Raw genomic sequence first — 22,259 nt, forward strand, 5'->3', positions numbered from 1 at the left:
TTCTAATTGTCCCTATTGACCAGGGACAATATATGGTTTAAGATGGTAGTGATTCTAACACAATATTTGGCTGTGATTTGCAGCTATCACCACCACACCATATGCAATGTCCAGATAATTTATTTATGACATGTAAGCAGTACTGGAAGCCAGAAGTTGCACATCAAAGAGAGCATCACTCTGCCTTTTTTCTTATACTTTCTTAAGTGTCTGCTACTGGCCATATTGAAGATAATATTGAGAAAAGACAACATTGGCTTAGTTTGGCAGTTCTTATATTCTTTAACATTCACTGAGAAAATTTACAAATGTTGAGCAATGTAAGATAACTTTATAATGCACTGTTGCAAGATGCCACTGATGGCTGAGATAGCCTTGTTACAATTATGAATTATATGAATTCTAACATCAGAAAGTCCTTTGCTCAGATATATTGCAATCAGTTGAATCGCAATCACAGTTGAGAGCTGCTTAACCTTCACCTTAACATTAGCCATGTTGACCATAATACTATATTCTTAGCAACATATTAAACTTAAACTCCTCCAAATGCATTTTTGTAATGCTTGTTGCCATTATATGATTTTTATTTAACACACTTGAATTTGTAGTCTATACTGTAATTTTTAACTGTAGCTGTAATATTACTATAATATTGCCATGATCTCCACAAGGATTTAATTAGTAGAATTATGTAATAAGTAGAATTATCATGTTTTCAGGTTCCCAAGGATACAGTGTTTTCTGTAATCAGAACTCTGGACTGGGAATAATTTGAGGATATTGGGTGATATCAAGGATGTCTGTCCTCAGTCCTAAGCAGGCAGAAAGATGTCCAGATACCCCAGACGCACTAAGAAATGCAACCTAAGTAGAGCACTTCCCAGAAGCTTCAGACCTACTGTGCAAATATTTTACCAATGGTTGCAAATGCTCAACAAATCCAGCAAGCTCAGGTTGTACTGGATTTACAGAAAATGATGTGTTTATTTATGAAGCATCTGCTATCTACTGCAGCTTGAACGTGTCAGACTCACAGTTTAAGGGCTAAACATAAGGATATATACTTCTGCCCAGACACACAGGAGCTCCACCCTAAGAATATCAGCCTAGGTGCAGTAATCATCAACTCTGAAGGAATTTCAAGTAATTCTGAGCTGTGAGCTCATTTTGGAGAGATCTTAAGATCCAATAATCTGGTGATTAAGACACCTCTATTGATGTTGACAGATCCAATTTCAATCTTCACTCTGCCTGATTAGTATTTATTTTCTCCCATAGTCCATGAGAGGGACCTTGACAGCAGACTGTTGTATACTCTGGATGTGAGCCCTCTGGAATTTCTTACACTTACATTTTATACAATAAATTCTTCAGAATAGGGATGTGGATGAAGGACAGAATGTGGATTTGAAAATAGATCCCACCTCCTAACTAGGATCATCCTAAGAAGGAAAACAGATCTCTCTCTCCTAAGAAGAAGAGCTTTATGACTTTTGGGAATGTAACCTGGGCCTCATCTCTGTTCCTGGCAGGTCCAACATGCAGGCCTAGACTTGACTTCATTGCTTAGAGAATCTGGGTTTCAAACCAGGAGCTGAAGTAGCCAGGTGCCTAAAAATCAAACACCTTTGCAAACTTAATTCTAATTGACTCAGAAAACTTTGAGGCTAAAGAGTAAAAGAAATAAAACTGAGTATTTTTCTTCCAGGAGACACTTCATTTACTCCACAATGGGCCAGAATCTTCTGTCTTTGTCCATACTTTGGATCTGTCTTTCAGGGTCAAGCTGGAATTCAAATCTTGTTTGTTTTCTTTTTTCTCCTGCTTAAATGCAGAAACAGATTTGTCAAAACTATTAAGGCATAAAATATTATTTTGTGTTCTGAGTTGGTTCTAGTCAACCTTAGTTTCTCTGAAACCGTATCAACTGCATTTTGCTTAACTACTTCCATCAGTTAAACAGCTTTATATTCCTTGGTATTTCATGGGAATGAAAACTGTAGCTCGAGTCCATTATGTTAGTAATTTGCCTGAAGTACAGCAACCGATTTCATAGTAGAACTTGAAATAAATCAAGCCTCTATATTGTCTTAGAGAGACCAATCTTCACTTTCCTTTCCTTCAATATTTCCATTCCTGTTTCCTCATTGCACTTTATCTCCTTCTCCCCTTATTAGATTGGATGCTATAGTCTTAGAATTTCTTGGAATCATAGATTGAGAGAAAAACTTAAGTTGTAAGGGACCTCATCTGGTCCAACCTCACACTCAAAGCAGATCCAGCTTCAAAGTTATTAGTTTCAAAGTCACATCAGGTTCTCCTACTCACCACCCCCCCTCCTCCTATTACTCTAATTTATACTAACCACATTTCTATTGTTTTTATAAACTATCATCCATAAGAAAGGAGCCATAGTTGTGTTGGTATTAACCTATATTAACGTTATACACACTATAAGCATAGGGCTTGAGTGCTTCATTTTATTCTCTGCCTTAATGTGTAGGTGGTGAGTTTTGTTGTGTGCCTGTGAACAAAGAATTATGTACAACCATAGTGCTCCATAGTTTCCAAATACTAAATCATAATACAGGTAAATGCATAAAGCAATAATTTAGGACAAAATACACTACAGAGGTCTTGAAATTGATCCTCAATCCAAGTATTACAAAACAAGAAAGTTCAGAACAAAGGCTACATTGAAAAGAAAATCAAACTATGTCAGGATAGAGCAATGTGACTCTGGCATTCAATGGTGATACAAGACAGGAATTACAGGAGTGGAAGGTAAAGATATTTTAGGATTTGTGATCTCAGGTTAAATTTCATGCAGTAACATGAAATGCCTCTGCTTGTCTGTTACAGCACTATGGGGAAAGATAAAGACGTAGACAGTTCTCAAAGCTTAGCAACAGCACTCGCCCAGCTGGCTTTTTTGCCAGGATCAGACGCTTGTCAGTGAGGCTGGTTAGGAAACTGGTAGCCAGCCATGCTGATAGCCACAGGCAGATCAATATTTACTTCTTGCTCTTGGAAAAGTCATTAGATGGAGCTGTGCCTCCAGTTGAAGGTGCAGACAACCCTGGGTTCTGCTTGCACTCCTGTTTATAAGCCATTTTCTATCCTGAGATCCTACCTAGTCAGCCAGGGTTGTCTGCTCAGATCCTGACTACACAGCACAAGGCAAAGTGCAAAGAAAGTAAGCAAACTTCCAGCAGGCTCACAGAGACATACGGCCCAGGGGCAAGCCAGACGGGCACATTAGCTCCAGCTATATTATACTATAAACCATACAGCAATTTAAAAAAGCCCTGTCTCTCATTGCGCAATTATACTGAGTGCAGTGCCTGTAGATGTAATGATACTGCTTCCTGTTCTGAGGTTAGCACAGCTACCTGGGCTATCTGATAGCTCAATAGTCTGGAAGAGAGACACACATGTAGCTACTGTATAAGGAATGCTGGCCTAATTACCTCCCTTCACCGTTTTTACTCATCCAAAGGAATACTCTTTGTCTGAAAGTCTGAAGAAAAACTAAACACTTTTGGCCATCTTTTCATTATAATTGCTGCAGCATAAAGTGATCAAGAGTTGTATTCCCCAAAACCTTTCCTTTGGACAAAATCCCTTGTTAACTTCAATGTGACAAAGTCCAGAAGAATTCAGCTCACAAATTTAGCTGCTTAGCTATACAAGAACTAAAAAACTGTGCTTGGCTTTTCCCACTGATCAGATATGCTGCCTTTTAGACATATAGGAGGTCTGGGAGATTCTCAGTCTCTCTGTGCCTAGATGATGACCTGGGAATGTTTCGGGCTCAAAAAATGCAAGCGTGAGCTCTAGTTCTATCCTGATTCCACACCAGGGCTCTGACTTGTCTATATGTCATCATTTCATCGTTCCTCTTTTCTCATACTTGGGTTTGCATGGGAATAAAATCTGGGGCAGTGGAGTAGAAAGAGGCTGCAGTATTCATTAGCTTCTCTATCCATGTGGTCAGGGGACAGAGATTCTGAGGTCCACTGCAGTGCACATCTTCAGTATGGACTTCTGAAATAGCCTCCTGGGCTTTCCCCTCCCTCTTCTCCTAATGCCATTCTTCCTACAGACTAACTACTTTCTCAAATTTTTAATCATTTCCAGTTTTCCAGAACAGTGGAAAGTCCATTTCCAGTCTTCATGAACCCAAAAGATTTCCAAAGATGTCAAATGAAACACTGTTTTCATTCCTCTCCCTTTGTCCATACGTAGAGAGACACAATTTCCATAAAATAATTTATTTTCAGCCATACTCTAACATAAAGCCTCTGAGTTAGTTATGCTACAAGGCTTCAGCTGTACCAGCCTGAGAAGTTGTTGCTTCTTTTTTTTTTTTTTTTTTTTAATTTGGCTTTCTCATTTTCTCATGTCATATACAACACATGGTTTCACCATCTTCTTTCTTACCTACCTCTTAAATCTTCTTTCAGGGCAGCTCAGAATTACTCTTCTTCCCAGTCATCAGAGCATTTCTTCATGAGCCTTCTTTGTTCCCCCCCAGGCAAAGGTTCTCATTGTTTTTATATGTTACTTACAGGCAAGCCAGTCCTGCTCATGATTTATCTCTGGGACCATGTCCTAATTCTTAAACAAATGTATTTGTTTTCAGTTTCTGCAAGAATTTCCACTACAGCAGGGTATTCATTTCACAAAGACTGCAGTAACCCTTTCTGTCAGTCTTCAGTGCATTAACGGATAGCCATGTATACCGCAGTTCTGACTGTAGTCAGGGCAACTGTATTTGATTTGTTCAGCCCCATCTTTTAGTTGGGGATCAGCCTCACTTTGAAGAATTTACCAGATATTAAACAAATTGCCAACCTACATAACTTCACTTACTTCAGCTTTTGGAGGAATTTTTCCGTACATGTTTGTGTCCTCTGTGCTTTCCTGAGCTGTCGTCTTTAATTTCTCCAGGACCTTAAATTATCTAGAAGTTGAGTCTTTCTGTCTGAATTTCACAGTTTCTTGCATACTTTCTTTTAATAAGTGCTGCAGGTTGATTATTCCAGACATACTCTTCTAGCTCTTCAGACACATTTTTCATACTCTGGAGCTTTCTGCAAAATACTTTGTTGTTTATAAAGCCACTTCATTTGCAGCTCCTGAACCTTTTTCAATTGTGGTTTCGTCATGACAGGCAATAGGGTGCTTCTGGGATTTAAGATCTGTCTTTTCTGTTCCCAGTTAGGCTATTTCTGCTGCCTATACAGTGCTGGAAGACTTGTACCTGGATGCAATTACAATTATCAAATGACAGTAGAACGCTGAAGAGCTCATCTTTTGAGCAAGAAAATATTCATTTGTTCGCACTGACATTTTAAAACACATTAAACAAACATTTACATTGTTCTTCCCATTTGTTAAAACTTCTGTCTAGAAAACTGACACTTGGATCACATTTAATCTGATGTCTCCTCTTAAAATTTTCAAAATGATGGCTCCCTTGTGTGAAATGAACTTGACAGCAGAAAACACTGTGTTTTGAAAAAGATCAGTGACAAACGGGTATTGTTAAAATGCTTCAGATGGCTGTTTCTTGTAAATAAAGAACTCATCCCTTGAAACAGAGGCTATTATTCTTTAAGTGGGACACATCTCTCAGAAAGCTGTTACCTGTCTCATTTTGGTAAATATTAAAGAAATAAACTTGTATCAAACCAATAGGTTTCTACAGGCATTTTTCATAAAACACACAGGCCCATTGAATAAGACATATCATTCTGCAGAATGGAGTTCTCTAGGAGGAAAAGACTTCTCTAGTAATTATAACAAAAAAATAGTTCAATAAAACATTTGATCTCCTTTTTTAGAAAAATCTATAAAGCTTTTCATTAAGGAAAGTTAGAAAAAATGCATGGGTCAGTATATTCTTCAAGTATATTCTTGTTCATGACTATGTGACGGAACTGGCATATCACACACTTGATGGAGGTATAAAGGAATTAAAGCTGTTGCTAGAGGAAAGGAAGAAAACTTCACCCCTCATGGAGAAATTCTCAGTGTTGCAGGTACAACAGGAAGGTATATACATGCAACTTCGGCATAAAGTATCCTGGGGAGGATACTTGATACAGGAAGCTTTAAACAACATTGGAGCCTAGAAAGCTCCTAGAACTCTTTATTTTCCTATGTATTCAAGTCGTTGCATGAGGATAAAGAAGTAGGTTTTTGGTTCACAAAATGTTTTCTCTTTTCTAAAGTTGTTTGAATACTTCTGTGATGAAAAAAGAGACAAAGCGAAGGAGGACTCAGATTCTTGTTTTTCCTGGCAGGCTTAAAATATAAGTAAATAAGAATAAGTTGGCTACTTCTCCCAGCAGGAAAAAATATTATCAATACTGATTCAGAAAGGATCCAATATGCCATATCCAAAGCCATGTTCCAGAGTCCAAACTAAAGACCACACAGAAAGCTATTCATATATTTGGAATTCAACTGAGTAAGATTTGATTTACTCATTACTTGCTAGAACTCAGCAATTATGTTTGTTTGACAATTTTCATATCTGGACACCCATGTTCTTACTAGGAGTCGGGGGCATACTTTCATAACTTAAAGGGTAATAGCAAGTCTTCTTCTGGAGAACGTAGACTAAAATAATTCTTCCCTATCTCAGCCTTAAGGTGTTTAATTTTCTGCTCCAGTCAGGGGCAGAGATGAGAACAGAAAAGACACGGGAGTAAGTAAAAGAGAAACAGTTGTAAGAGAAGTCATACCGTCAGGCCAGGAGCCTGGAGCCAGGGAACACCCTGGGACAATACTTTGAGGCATTGTTTAGAGGTGAATCTGGGAAGCCGCATGGTGAGCAAGTGGCATGAGCATTTCAGTCATGTAAATGGTATTTGCCATCTTTGTCTTTTATGTGGTGAAAGCTGTGGAAAGCATTTCTGAAAGATGATTGATAGAATTACTGTCACAAAGGATACTGCAATAGACCAATATAATGTTAAAGACATTTATGTTTACCAGTAATCATCTAATCTGATTGCCTGCATCTCTCAATTTGACAAAGGTGTCTAAAAAAAATTATTGGTTAATTAAATCTTCTTGAAATTACATGTCTTTAGCCATCCATATGTGTCCTCCAAACAACTGACAGCAAGGCATCTTTCCTAAGACCTTGTCTCCAGCCAAACCTAAGTTTCTTTCAAAAAAAGAAGGCACAGGCTGGAAGCTTGTTCACAACGATATTGCTTAAAACTACCAAAGGCAGAAGCATTTCACTTTCAGATTTGCACCTTCCATTTCAATTTTATTTTCAAATAAACATTCAGTGTAACAGCTTCTCTGACATCAATGTCTCTACTTGAACTACTTGTACTTCATTAATATCAGAGCATGGAGTTCCACAATCTGATATACATCAATTTCCCGATCTATTTAAATCCTGAAAGATGAAAAAGATTTGTACATGTTGAATTAAGAAAACATCTAAAAAAAAGCATACACTTCTTAATGCACTAGTAGCTTTGTATGGGACTTTGCTGGAAATGCTTTTACTATTTTAGTATGTTTAAATGACTTAGTATTTTAAACTATTGTGGGCACAATAACTTAAGAGCAAGCAACACCATTTTGAAAAGTGGCTAATGAATCATATACTAGAGAATACTAGAAGCCAAGTTACTCCTAATATCAGGTTTTACAGGGAAAAAAAACAGTTTTTAGAAGAACAGTGAACAAATACTTCTGAACGTTCTCTCTTTATAGCCTTTTTCACTGACAGTGTCATGCTATTGTTACAAAAGCAGATGTTGATATCATTCCTGTCATGACACAATGTCTCATACAGTATTTGCTAGAATTTCTCATGTTGCAGTCTCCAAGTTCCAGCTTCCTTTCCTTTTCTAAGAGTTAGCACAGTCTGGAGCCTCAGTTGCTTTTGTGCATTGTATTTGGATGTTAAAGGTAAAGGACACTAAATGTCAGCTTCAGCCAATTTACAGCTCTGACTTTGAGCTTTCTGAAAAGGAATGTACAGGTCTGTCTTCTTACACTGATTATGCTGTGGAATGACTGTGAAAATACGAATGTTTTCTATACTACACCTGCAAATTTATAAAACCTCCAGATGTGTGCAGAATTTAGCGGCCATTATACTCTCAGATTGGCTATAATTGTTAAGAAGAACATAATTTCTCATAGAAATTTTACTTTTCTTTATTTTTACTATTTTTACTATTTTTACTTACTATTTAAAATTAATCACTCTAATTCTAGACTTCCATGAACTCCTGAAGTTCATGGTTGACTCTTTACATGTTGGTAGACAGACTCTGTCAAAAAAAAAAAAATCTGGCATTCTGATCCTCATCATAAACAGTTAAATGACTTCCCTTTACCTACACCTGGAACAGCTTGTATGAACAGAGACTTCACGTCAAGGAAAGGAATGGAAGGGATAAAGGTTGACACATTACTATAGGGCTTAGAATGAAAGGGACAATACAGACCTTGCACATGTATAGCAACAGAAAACAGAGAGAAAACAGAAAAAAAGCAACTTGAGATGAATGTTATTACAAAAAGCAGGCAAAGCTATTCCTGCCCTAAGAGAAAAACTAAATTTTACACTTACCAGCAAAACTCCACTGGCCTCTAAAAGCTTCCTTCATTTCCTCTTTAACCAAAATGTTCCTATGTTTCACAGCTGCATGTAGCAGAAGAAATAGGAAAAGAATGGTGGGACCAAGAAAGCCTCTTACTGACAAACTCCACCTAGGTTAGCGCTAGGTAGTAGAGCACCTGGGTTAGGTGGGGTCCATCTGGGAAGAAAGAATAAGAAATGGCACTTGTTGAAATAGCAAAGAACACCAAAGAAGAATGTACTGCATTTACAATATAAAGACTTGCTGCTGCTGAAAGACAACGTTCATTATCAGAAATCTCTGAGACAGATGAATCACCTCTGTCCTCTGCCATAATATCTGCACCAATGTGAAGGAGAGCACTGGGCAGAAACATTCAGGTACAGATCCACACAAACCACAGAGCCAACAATGAAATCCTTTCTTGGAAGAAAGCATTGAGGTTCACTGATAAAATGCCAGATATGATCTCTAGATTCTGTACTGGCTTGTGACACTCAAAGATCTCACTTGTGTGGCCAGTAATGATGGTAACCGTGAAGGAGCAATTCTGGCACCAGTCACAGACATAAGGAATGTGGTATGTGGATACGTTGCACAGTTTTACAAGAACTGGATGTCAGGAACTGTTGTGACAATATCTAGCTCTCCTACTTTCCCATGAAAAACAAGACTTCTCAGCTAGAAGGCCTTTGCTGTGCTCTTATACTGTACTTTGTGCTACAAAATAGAGTGCAGTCATACTTCCTTCCTAGAGAAGCTTCTATGAAGGACACTTCAGCAACATGTAAACCAATGTCTGTGATCTCTAAACAGTAAATGTTAAACCACCTTCATTCAAACTCTGAGCACAACAATTTTCAAGGCTTTGAGTAAAACAAGTAATCTCTTTGCCTTCTTTTCCAGTTTGTAATGTTGGAATATTACCTGTTTGGAATTGGTATTATTTAACTGTGAAGGCATTATTCAACTAATAGTCATTACACAGATAAAAGGTTTATAGAGTTTACACCTTTACATTAGTATGGAGTATTATGTGGTTTCAGTGCTGATTTTCCTAGAATTAAGATTAATTTTCTTATACTATTAGGGGGATATTACTTATCTGAAATTAACATCTGGAATAGTCATATGTATTCTAGTGAATTATATTCTTGTTTCTTTTAAGAGGGTTTATGTTGTTTTTTAGATAAGTCCAGGAATTGTAATAAGGCTAAAGGCACTCCTCGAGCTCAACGTGAGAGCACCATCTGGTGGCAAATAGGCTGTCTCACATCATGTTAGAAATGCCCAAGATTGCAATAAACTGACACACTGCTTTTGAATTTAATTCAAGCATGCTCAAAAAACAAAACAAACAAACAAACAAACAAAAATCAAACTTGTGTGTGTTAAAGGGTATTTTTTCTCCTGTGCTATTTATTATTGTGAAATTGAATAAACTGGTCTGAAATCTCCAGTGACTTTTGCAGAAAATACCATGAGAGAAATCAACAGTCAAAAATGCATGAACATTTCTTGACATTCATGGTTGAAGAACGATGTGCTCTGTCTTCCAGTTCTCTGGAAGAGTGATTACAGTTGCTTTGTACATATGCTGAAACCATAAGACACATGCTCCTGCCCGAGACAGCTGTCACCATATGGCTTCCTTCAGACAACAGTCCATGATACTGAGTAGCTCAGCATTAGCATCCACCTGTGTATGTTTGGGCATCCTTTCACATAATCCATATGCTTCCATTTTAATGATTTGTGAGGTTGTACTTCATGTAATAAATATTTGATAAGGGATTACTGGAGTTTTGTGATTTGGCTTAAAATGCAATGAAGTATTTTCTTTTTGCTTCATTACACTTGTTAGTTCTTTGGACACAAGAGCCATGCAAAGGAAGCGCCACAGAAAGCAGCCAGTTGCTGCTTGGAATTTTCCTCACACTTTCCCCAAAGTCAGCTGTGCCCATCCCAGCTTCTCAGGTGGTGCCCTTCAGGGGCATCTGAAGCCTCTGCCCCTTCCTATAACCATGGCTACTGGAAATACAGTACATGGTTAGAAAAACAGATGTTTCATAGAAATGCTTTATTTCCCATTTGGGTATTGCACTGTGCATACGCACAGGTACGTCCAGTTTCTCTCCACATATTGGGGATTCTTGGGAGAAGAAACAGGATTGAACTGCTGCCACCATTTCACACCTACCAATCCTTTCTACCTCCTCCCTCAGGGATGCAGCCAGGAAGCAGACCACGTTTTGGATAAATTGTTCTGGTAGCTGCAGTCTGCTCCTTTCCCAAGGGCACTGCAGCTCCTTCCCTGTCCTAAGACAGTGTGCAGCACAAACTGCCCTGCTAGAGCAATGCAATCATAGACTAAGCCTTAAATAATTTTGCAGTCAAATTTTTCTGGCACTGGTTATTTTTGATGGGAAGAAATACTCTTGATCTATTACTTTCTACCTCCCTGTATCACAGCAGCCGAAGTCCATTTGCTTCCACATTTAAGTACTAGTCCATTCCTCTTTCGGACCACATCTTCTCTATAGTCTGCTTTTCTACAGTAGATCTAACAGACTAAGTATAACATTGACTCATCAAACTTCCAAATTCTAATATCAGATCTGCCAGTAGTTTCCCCAAAGTCATTTAAGCTCTTTGTGAACACGGAGTAGTATCATTTACCTTTCTATTCTTGAAAGATAGTCAGGATTCATTCATTCATTCATTCATGTTTGTACTGTAAATCACTTTGAAGACGTCAAATGCTAAAATATTGCCATATACTATGTGGCCTGATACCTTTCTTGCATAGGCAAACCACTTGCAATCCCACTGAAGTTGTAGAGTACCTTGGGTTTACGACTGAAATGAGGTAGGAATAAAACAAGTGCCCTATGTCCAAAATTTATTGTTTAAGAACACTGAATATATTTATGACTCCCTAGAGCATTCTGATTTTCCACTGTTACACAACTTGGATAATCTGCACCTTGTGAAAGGATGCTACAATATGTGAAAGCGAGTAAAAAAATGTGTCCATGTACCTTCTTCCTCTGTGACAGACAATGAGACTGCTGTCTCAACAACTGCCAGATACATCTATAAGGTGCTGCAACTCCAAATCATGCACAGCTGTCATGGAAAGACCAGATAGGCAGGGGCAATAAAATTAACTGTAGGAGTATGTTTTCTGAATGCATCAGAAGGGAGACTAGATTCTTAATTCAATACAGGCTGTGAAGTATCACAAAACATAATCATATCTCTTGTCATGAAAAAATTACATATGAATTTAGTTCTGCTTTCTAGGCTTTCTAGAGCTCTATTTTCACAAAGATATTATTGTCTAGGTATGGGTGAAATGCACAAAGTTCAAATACCGTTAAAGTGCCTGAAGAAATCATCATAAAATAACTGTTAGTTAATAACAAGTATTTTGCTTAAGTTTAACTATATACCCATTCTTTTTGTGTTTTGAGATTGATTGAAAGAAAAACAAGAGATCTTTCTTTCAAATAAAGGAGTTCCTTTCTCCCTTTTGCTCCTCCCCCCACCCTCATGCCCTCTCCTTACTTTTACCAACCTTGTCAGGTCTTGCTCAACCTCCTTCTGGAGAAAGGTGCGTCTCCTTGTCTTGATCATGAACTGTACACATGAGCAGTGAGATGACAAATCATCATCAACTATTTCCTTCTCCAACTGATTCACTGGTGGTGCACGTTAAACATGAGCTAAAAGAACATTTTAAATAACTTCAGTGACAGAACTTGTTCAATTTTTCAGCATCTTATTTTCTTTCCTTGGGATGTCACTATTTCATTTTCTGTCATCATAAAGCTTTCTAGGCTAGATAAAGTCTTAGTTCTACTATTAATACACTTTTTACACTTGGAATTTTCAATGCTTTCTTAGCATTTGCTAAGGTGAATAAAATCTGAGAGTTTAGAGTTCACTTTTTTGCAAACAGTAGGTTTACATTTAGAAATCAAGTGAACTGTACACAGCACCTGCAGTGAGTTGAACATGCAGCGTTTATGTTCTGTGCAATTTGATTGGATTTAGCTTCTTCTTAAAGTATGTTAGCGCACTACAAACAAAAACCAGTTATATGAATATATTTTTTCCAATGGAAATGTGACTTTTTTGTAACTTCACCTTCAGAACTAGGGGAAGCACTAGGAGTCAGCTTTTAGAGAACTGATTTGCAATGCTCTTACTTCTTTGTCATGGTGAGTGCCTGTACTGTCAGGAGTAGCGGCACAGTGTGAGGAATAAATGTCACTTGATAAAATGTGAAAAAATGCAGTTCTACCATGTGTCCACCCTGATATCCACATTCCTTGTAAGTCTAGCAGAGGACAAACTTAGCTTTGAAGACTGGAGGAGTGAGGAGATTTTTCTGGGATTGCAACAAGAATCTTTTTCCAAGGATAATTCTAGGTCCAATGATACCAGAAGACAACTTAAACCATGGATATTCTAAGGAACAAACAGTATCCTTGGGGATGTATGTAGATCTTTCCAGGGAAATCAACATAAAAGATATACAAGACAAATATTCTTCTTGTTGGAAAATAAGAAATTCTCAGGGTGTTTGGTTTCCATGTGGGATTTTTTGGAAATATTGAAGGAATTAAGTAGAGAGTGGAAGAATTGTTTTAAAGTAGAGCAATGGTTCTCAACTTTTATATGTTGGATTTCATGATAGACCCCAAGTCCTTAAAAAGCAGATTAACATTTTTAAAAGCTTCTTAATTACATTTTTAAAAATTATTTAAAATTCTATTTCATGGTAGTGAAAACCATGTAATAGTTGAGAACTATGAACAGCTTATTATAACCTATTTTTGTAATGAGCAGATCTTTGGGGATATATGATTTTGGAGATTAAGCTTATACTACTCATAACTACTCATAGCAATGCTACTGCTCATAGCACTTACCAGTATTCTGATGTAGGAGTGTAACCTTAATCTCCAAAATAGTACTTATCATCAATATGTATTGTGTGAAACACTATTTCTATATCTATTTTGTTACTTATACCAAATTTATACTCAAATCTACAAACTTTGTTTATGTAGGTCTGGCTTTCTTTAGGTTTGTGCTGGGTAGAAACCGACAGTCTTTGTTATGCAGCTGATCAGAAATGCTCATATTCCTAATTAATGTGGCACAACATTTGTGGCAGAAACATCTACCTGGAAGAAGCAGTGAGCAGGGATGGTGATAACATCCTAATGCATTCATTCTAAATCTGTAAGAGGTGATCTGTCAACACTTAAACTGTATTTTTTGCATAGTAAGTTGTTTAGATATTTTTCCTTAGGATGAGGAATTTTGGTTATCTGTTTCCTTCTCATATACACAAAGAACTTACTTCTCAATTAACGATATGAAGTAGGCATCCCATACGTTTTGTCTCAGCAGTAAGAACAAATAAATTCGCTGTTTTTGATGAGAAACTTGACAGACACATTAGGCATTTTAGTTAAAATAAAAAAGAACTTTCCCTTCTGTCCACGTGAGGGCAGTGTTTGTAACCGCACAGTCAGATGCACAGCAGTGCCTATTCCTTGATGATTTCTTAGGTGGCTTTCAGAATGTAACTGTCCACTCTGCATTTTTTTTTTTGGCAGATGAGAGAGAAATGTCTTTAAAATAATACATAGAGGAAAATATTTTTTCTTATCTTTATATCTTTATTCTTTTATTCTTTATTCTGTTTATATCTTTATATCTGTATTTTAAAACCTGTCAACTCTACTCTAGTACTAAAAACCAGAAAAAAACACACCTTTGATAGCATACTAATTAGGCCCTAACACACAATCAAGGTGATCTTGCTCAGCTTTCTTATATAAGCAAGAATTGAAGATTATCCTTGCAAAGATGAAAAGCAATTTTATCCCAAAGATAATTACCATTTTCTCTCAATTCCCCAGCAATTAACCTCTATCTTGCTCATAGTACATGAGTCACTTGGATCCATTCTTCTTTGACCGTGGATGTCACCAAAGGAAATAGCCACAACAGAAGAGAAAATTTCCAGATCAAACATAAGTTAAACACTAAGTTCCAGAGCTTATCCCCGTGCTAGGAGTTGGAAGGAGTCTCTTAGAAACCAATGTCCTACCTAAAATTTCACTAAGTCTGTAGGGACACAATTTTCAGAGGTATTTCTATCCAATTTCTATAAAATTTAACTTGTATGTTTTTGAATAAAAGCTTTCTTTTCACTGAAAATGTCAATTAACAGATATTATACATCAGAATTTAATACTAAGTAGACTTCACTGAGACCAGGATTTCATGCTGTGCTTCCCTATCTTTACAACAGTAAAAGCTCTCTGCTAATGAATGCATGTTGCCTCTCAGAATGAAAAGCAGGTAGCTAGGGAATTTGATCTGTAGGTAAATTCTCCTTTTCAGAACACTGATCAAGGCAGATGCCCCTGTGAGAACTTTAGGCCTGTAAGAGCAGTGCTCTCCAATGAAACCTATATGAGCTTCTGTGCTTATGAAATTGTTCAAATGAAAAAAGAAATATCCTCATGGTATCGTTTCAATGGCCACTTAAGAGGATTTGGTCCATTTAATTTATACTGATGGAAGTCTGTGCCACAGAACTTCAGAAAATGTTGTCAGAGATCTTCTATGTCAGAAAAAAATATAGGTATTACAGTACCAAATTTACTACCCTCTGTGCGCATACACTGTGTACATACACTGAGTGAACAGAAAAGCATTATGAAGTGCTTTTTCAGCTTGTGATATGTGTGATTTAGACAGTATGATAAGTTCAGATGACCCCTCCTCCCACATATTACTTTGTACTTTTGATTTGTTTTCCTAGTTCTAAGAAAGATATTTGAAGAAATCAATTGGCTGTAGAGATAGAATGATAACAGAAGCCAAGGAAAATGCATGCTAGGCAAAGTATGTCCTTTGTGATACATCCATCTCAGCAGATCTACCTTTGATTACAAATACTCATGACTAATGGCATAGTTTTAATTATACTGGAGTACTTATTATAGAAATGCTGCAAATGCATCAGATTTGCAAAAGCTTTTCCATTTGAATGTTTCGCCACTGCCTGCTGAAATACTTTAGGAGGCTTTAATTTTCTACAAAAATTGACAAAGCCAACTTGCAGATCATGTATTGTATAATAAAGATCCCCAAAGAGGTAAAACACAAAATATTGATTCAAAGAAGTTTAAATGCTCCAGTGTTCTTTCCTTTCACATTCTTTTTCCTGATTTAAATAGTGAAAGTGAGGGGACAAAACACCTATGGGAAACTTATACTCAGGTGATGACATGAGACATTCTTATGATCATAGGAATTACTCAACCAGGTCAAACTCATTCTTTATCTTTATCTGCTGTATCCTCTTCTTTATCTACTTTATTTATGGCTTTATTAGTATATTCTAAAAATTTGGAGAGATATGTAAGATGGGATCTTTATCCTTCATATTGCAATTTTTGTTCTTCCATTTTAACTATTTGGGCAATCAACATACTTATTATTTTGTAAAACACCATATCATCATATGCGCATTTTTTAAAGATTGACACAATTCGTTCACTGTCCTCAAGAACAAAGGCTATTTCTATTGAATATTTTGCGCATTGTAAACAAAACTAAATATCGAAGATCCCTTAATCACCTTACTTAGTTTCTTTCTCTAATTATTATACCACTTTCTTTTTAATGACATTTGAAATGTCTAGTTCAGTTTCTTTTGTCGAGCTAAAATATCGTTATTTTTGGTAAACCTCTCTTTGTACCATTTAATAAATGGTACAAAGTTCTCTTTTTTCCTTGTTTTTTATTTTGCATATGAAACTGCTATATTACTCTCTCAGTCTAGGTCTTTCAATGAGTCTTTCAGCCTCACTTTGGTCCCTACGTAATCACAGGGCAAGTCCTCTTGAAAGTCATTTCTGGGCACATAAGGAGAAAAAAGTAAATTGGAATAGCCAGCATGGCACTCACTAACCTGATTGCCTTCTATAATGAAGTGACTAGACCTGTGGGATAAGCAGAAAGCTGGGTATATTGGTTGCTTTGACTCTAGCAAGGCTTTCGACACAATCCCTCACAGCATTCCTGTAACCAAGTTGAGACACTACAGTCTAGATAGATGGACAACTAGATGGATGAAAAACTGGTTACATTATCAAAGTACAGTGGCTAATGCTTTGTACTACATCTGGAGGCTGACTGCCAGTGGAGTTTCTCAGGGGTCTACTCTGGGACCTATCCTGTTTCAAAATCTTATCAGTAACAGGGATGATGAGATAGAATATGCCTTCTGCAAACGTGAGGGTGATACCAACTTGAGGGGTGCAGTCAAAAGCTCAAAGGCAGGGTTGCCATTCAGAAGGATTTGGAGTTAGTTTTCCTCGCAACAGTAAAGCCTGCAGACTGGTTGGAGAGCAGCTCAGCTGAAAAGGACCTTGCGGTCCTAGGGGACAGTGAGCTAAACATGATTCAGCAGTGTGCCCTGGCAGCAACGAGACTAACAGCATACTGGGCTGTATCAATAGCAGCACAGTCAGTAGATTGAGAGAAGTGTTTATCCCCTATTACTCAGCACTCACTAGATTTCATTTGGAATACTGTGTCCAGTTTTGGTCTCTCAGTACATGAAAGATAATCAAGTTGAGCAAGTCCAGCAGAGGCCCACCACAATGGTCAGGGGACTGGAACACTTGTCTTAAGAGGAAAAGCTGAAGGAAGTAGGCTTGTCCAACCTGGAAAAAGCTTAGGGGTGATGTAACACAAGCTTTTATGTACCTATGAGGAGGTTGCCAAGAAGACAGAGACAAACTTTTTACAGAGGTGAACTGCAAATGAATGAGAGGCAATAGCTACAAAATGAAACGGGAGATTCTAACTCAGTATAAGGAAGAAAAAATTCTCACTGTAAGGATAACTAAACACAGAAACAGGTTGCTCAGAGATCTTACGGATTCTCCATCCTTGGAGATTTTCAAGACCTGACTGGATAAAGCTCTGATCAGTCTGGTCTGAATTTACTGTTGAGGTTGGACTAGATGGCCTCTGGAGTCTCTTCCAGTGTGAATGATTCTAGGAAATAGGAGATAATTAAAAGCTGCTTCTTCTTTTGTTAAAAATGTTACACGGACAGTAACCTCTTCAGAACGTGGAGAAATCTGAAAAACCCCCTCATTGTTTGAAGTCTGTACTCAGAAATGACAAATGTAAGATATTTGGTGATGAGAACTATTGATGTGTGATATGATCACTTAGACTAATGCTATTTACAATGCAGCCAGAGAAGCTGTGACTTGTTTGCACCTGTGTTTCATTGTCACAGATGGACTAGGATGCAAATAAATGCCTGTAATGAAGTATTTACCATACTTATGCAGTGAGATAATACAGAGAAGTGTTTTATTACATGGAGGTGGGACTGGCACCAGCAATAACAGCTGTCAGTGCAAGCCTTTCCAGAAATTCAAAGAATGACAGTCATTCAATTCAGTGTTTATATTTTTGCAAAGAGATTTTACTTCATGCTTCCAGAGAATAGAGCTATAAATTAAGCACAAAAATATGTATTCATATTTCTTCAGAAATATGTTACGTAGTTTGCCTTACTGCTCATATGACTGATTTTAAATTAGGAATAAAAACCCAAGAGAGAACCACAACAGAAGATGGATAAAATAGGGAAGATTGATGGAAAGAAAATTAGTATGTCTGGAAAGCTCAAAATATGACACATCAGTAGAGTGAAAATCTAGTAATACTGAGCTTGAGAAACTTAAAAAACAGTCTGTACATTTTGTGTAATATCTCTGTGAATCTCAGCACTGGGGAAACAAAAAGAGATTGCAGCCCCAGTCAAGTTGGAAATATGTGCTTCTTTGAGGAGTTAGATCACTCAGGGAGAAGAGAGCGTGTAGCTGTTACATAATAGGCCAGCAATAGAGCTGCAGCCCCGCACTCTGCACTGCTGGCTGGAGAGCAGGACCCCACATTCCAAATCGCAGCTCTGCCTTTGGACCTTGCAATCAGATCATTATATAGTGTGGACTGTTTTTACGGGCATGTATCTCCACTTACATTCAGCGATGCAAGGGCCTTGCATTGATATTTCCTATTGTTATAGGAAGGTTTCAGTTCTGTGATTTTTAGACATAATTTTTCATACTTCTATTCACCTATCTGTAAAATGGATAGTGTAATTCTTCCTCAAAGATGGTATGAGAATTAACTTTTTTTGTACTTCTGGAAAACAAGCAAGAGACCTGTTCTGACATTAATGATAACAGAGCTGTACAGCACACTTTCCTGGAAGGATATGATTCCTCTAAGTACATTCCTAATGTGATGAAGTTGTATTGAGCATGTGTGTATTCAGATCTGCCCATTCCAATCTGGTATCCTTTCTTCACACTGCTAGGCTACTTAGACACTGTGGCAGTGAAGTATGTTACTGCTCAGCTTGATAAAACAATAATTTGACATATAATTGTGTGCATTCAGAACTCCTGTGGTATTCTCGCATATTGTATGCAAATATTCCCGGTATATAAGTTCACAGTAAAAGGATCGTAGTAGAGTTTTAGAGAGCATTTGATCCAAGGAAGGTATGTTAGGTAGTTTGTCTTACTGCTCATTTTATGATATTCCACTTACTATACATAAGGTCTGCAGATTTGTATGCAGCTGCTCCTTTAAAAACAAATTTCAGAACTCCATATTGAGATCTTCCCTTTAGTATTAAGTGTTTCTTAAATACCATTGTTTTCCAGAGGAAGAAACACTTCTCCAGCTTCTGTTGTAATCTTAAGTCAAGGACAGAATTACAAATGTGCATGATTCAGACTGAATATTTTCTCCTCTCATGTAATTCAGCCATGTGCAACCTACCTGGTGCATACAAAAGTACGCCTTTTTGCCCCTACCAAATTTAACTTTAGAATCTTCATTAACGTCTGATATTTGAAATCTACTCCTTTTCTTACATTCATTTTAACAAACATCTGCAGCCAAATTCTAAACCCTCATACACTGAAATGATGATGGAGATGGTGGAGTTCATGATGCTGTGAAGAGGAAGCAGGATAATAAGTAGGATCACAACCCTGGACTTCAGCAGAGCAAACTCTGGCCTCTCTGGGGACTTGGAGGAATCCCACAGTTTAGGGCCCTATAAGGAAAAGGGGGGGGTAGTAGGCTAGTTAATATTCAAGCATCCCTTCTTCCAAGCTCAAGAGTAGTGCATCCCTATGAGTAAGAAGTCCAGCAAAGGGGGCAGGAGACCTGCATGGATGAATAAGGAGCTCCTGCCAAAACTCAAACAGAAGGAAGTCCACAGAATATGGAAAAAGGGACAGGCCACTTGGGAGGAATATAGGAATGCTGTCGGAGTAGGTAGGGATGTGACAAGGAAGGTAAAGGCCCATTTGGAATTCAGTCTGGCAAGGGATGTCAAGGACAACCAGAAGGGCTGCTTCACATACACTAGCAAAAGGAAGACTAGCGAGAACGTGGGCCTGGTGCTGAATGGGGTGGGTGCCTCAGTGATGAAGGATACAGAGAAGGCAGAGTTACTGAATGCCCTCTTTGCTTCAGTCTTTACTGCTAAGGTCAGCCCTCAGGAATCCCAGAAACAAGGGAAACAAGAAACAAGGCAGAAAGTCTGGAGAAATGAAGAATTTCTCTTGGTTGAGGAGGTTAGAGACCTTCTAGGCAAACTTGACACCCACAAATCCACAGGCCCGGATGGGATGCACCCACGAGTGCTGAGGGAGCTAGTGGACATTACTCCTAGGCTGCTTTCCACCAGCTGTGAAAGGTCATGGAGAACAGGAGAGAGAGAGGTGCCTGAGGACTGGAAGAAAGCCAATGTCACTACTGTCTTCAAAAAGGGCAAGAAAGAGATCCCAGGCAACTATAGGCTGGTCAGCTTCACCTCCATCCCTGGAAAGGGGATGGAACAGCTCATTCTGGATGTCATCTCTAAGCACGTGGAGGAAAAGAAGGTGATCAGGAGTAGTCAGCATGGATTCACCAAGGGGAAATCATACTTAACCAATCTGATAGCCCCCTAGGATGGAATGACTGGCTGGGTAGATGAGGGGAGAGCAGTGGACGTTGTGTACCTTGACTTCAGCAAGGTTTTTGACACTGTCTCCCATAACATCCTCCTAGGTAAGCTCAGAAAGTGTGGGTTAGACGAGTGGATAGTGAGGTGGACTGAGAACTGGCTGAAAGGCAGAGCTCAGAGGGCTGTCATCAGAGCTGCAGAGTCTGGCTAGAGGCCTGTAGTTAGCATTGTCCCCCAGGGGTCAGTACTGCTCAGGGTGCAGTCACGTTCAACTTACTCATCACTGACCTGGATGAAGGGACAAAGCTCCTTCTCAGCAGGTTCGCTAAACGATACCAAACTGGGAGGAGTGGCTGATATAGCTGAGGGCTGTGCTGCCATTCAGAGAGACCTGGACAGGCTGGAGAATTGGGCGGAGAGGAACCTCATGAAGTTCAACAAAGGCAAGTGCAGGGTCCCGCACCTAGGGAGGAATAACCCCACGCACCAGTACAGGCTGGGGGCTGATCTTCTGGAAAGCTGCTCTGCGGAGAAGGACCTGGGACTCCTGGTGGACAATAGGTTGACCATGAGCCAGCAATGTGCCCTTGTGGCCAAGAAGGCCAATGGCATGCTGGGGTGCATTAGGAAGACTGTTGCCAGCAGGTCGAGGGAAGTGATCCTGCCCATCTACTCAGCCCTGGGGAGGCCTCATCTCAAGTACTGTGTCCAGATCTGGGCTCCCCAGTACAAGAGAGACAAGGAGCTACTGGAGAGAGTCCAGTGTAGGGTTACAAAGATGGTTAGAGGACAGGAGCATCTCTCTTGTAAAAAAAAGACTGCAAGAGCTGGGCCTCTTCAGCCTGGAGAAAAGAAGACTGAGAGGAGAACTTATCCATGTTTATAAATACCTTAACAGAGGGTGTCAAGAGGATGGGGCTGGTCTCTTTTCAGTAGTGCCAAGTGACTGGACAAGAGGCAACGGGCACAAATTGAACCACAGGAAGTTGCACCTGAATATAAAGAAGAATTTTACTGTGGGACTGACAGAGCACTGGAACAGGTTGCCCAGAGATGCTGTGGAGTCTCCTTCTCTGGAGATATTCAAAACCCACCTGGACACGATCCTGTCTAACATGCTCTAGGTGACTTTGCTTGAGCAGGGGGGTTTGGACTAGATGATCTCCAGAGGTCTCTTCCAACCTCAACCATTCTGTAATTCTGTGATTCTGTGAAGATTTGCATTGCTCCTCTGATGGAGTACAACTATGTCAGCTGCACAACTGTAAGCTAGAGGGATGCACTCATTTTAAAGTGGTGTGCAAAGGACCTAGTTTGCAGAGTGAATGGGTACGTTTAGAAAACTAAAAGTTACATAATTCATCTGTTTGGGGGATCAGCCATCCCTGAAGTTCTGAAAAAGGTAGCTGGGCTGGGTTATTTATAGACTCTGTTCCTACAGTTACAGCACAGATGCTAGCATGGAACAAAAATAAACTGTTAGCTCGAGCCACCTCTTATGTACACCTTAGTACATATACATAATACTCTCAAAA

The 22,259-nt window shown here is 38.7% G+C and overlaps 1 long non-coding RNA gene across 2 annotated transcripts in view; it reads right to left on the reverse strand.

Moving 5' to 3' along the window:
• Nucleotides 1-1,649: 1,649 nt before the first annotated feature.
• LOC134141594 (uncharacterized) overlaps nucleotides 1,650-22,259 on the reverse strand; it is a 36,596-nt gene continuing 15,986 nt past the window's right edge. Inside the window, exons 3-5 of one of the 2 annotated variants that reach the window (XR_009958661.1) lie at nucleotides 12,211-12,358; nucleotides 8,621-8,807; nucleotides 1,650-1,827 (exon numbers count right to left, since the gene is read on the reverse strand). This is a non-coding gene — a long non-coding RNA (uncharacterized LOC134141594). Of the gene's footprint in view, nucleotides 1,828-7,290; nucleotides 7,430-8,620; nucleotides 8,808-12,210; nucleotides 12,359-22,259 lie in introns of those variants that run through there. The other variant, XR_009958662.1, reaches the window with a different exon arrangement.

Source organism: Rhea pennata, chromosome 5 (genome assembly GCF_028389875.1).
Source record: "Rhea pennata isolate bPtePen1 chromosome 5, bPtePen1.pri, whole genome shotgun sequence".
Classification (NCBI taxonomy): Eukaryota; Metazoa; Chordata; class Aves; order Rheiformes; family Rheidae; genus Rhea; species Rhea pennata.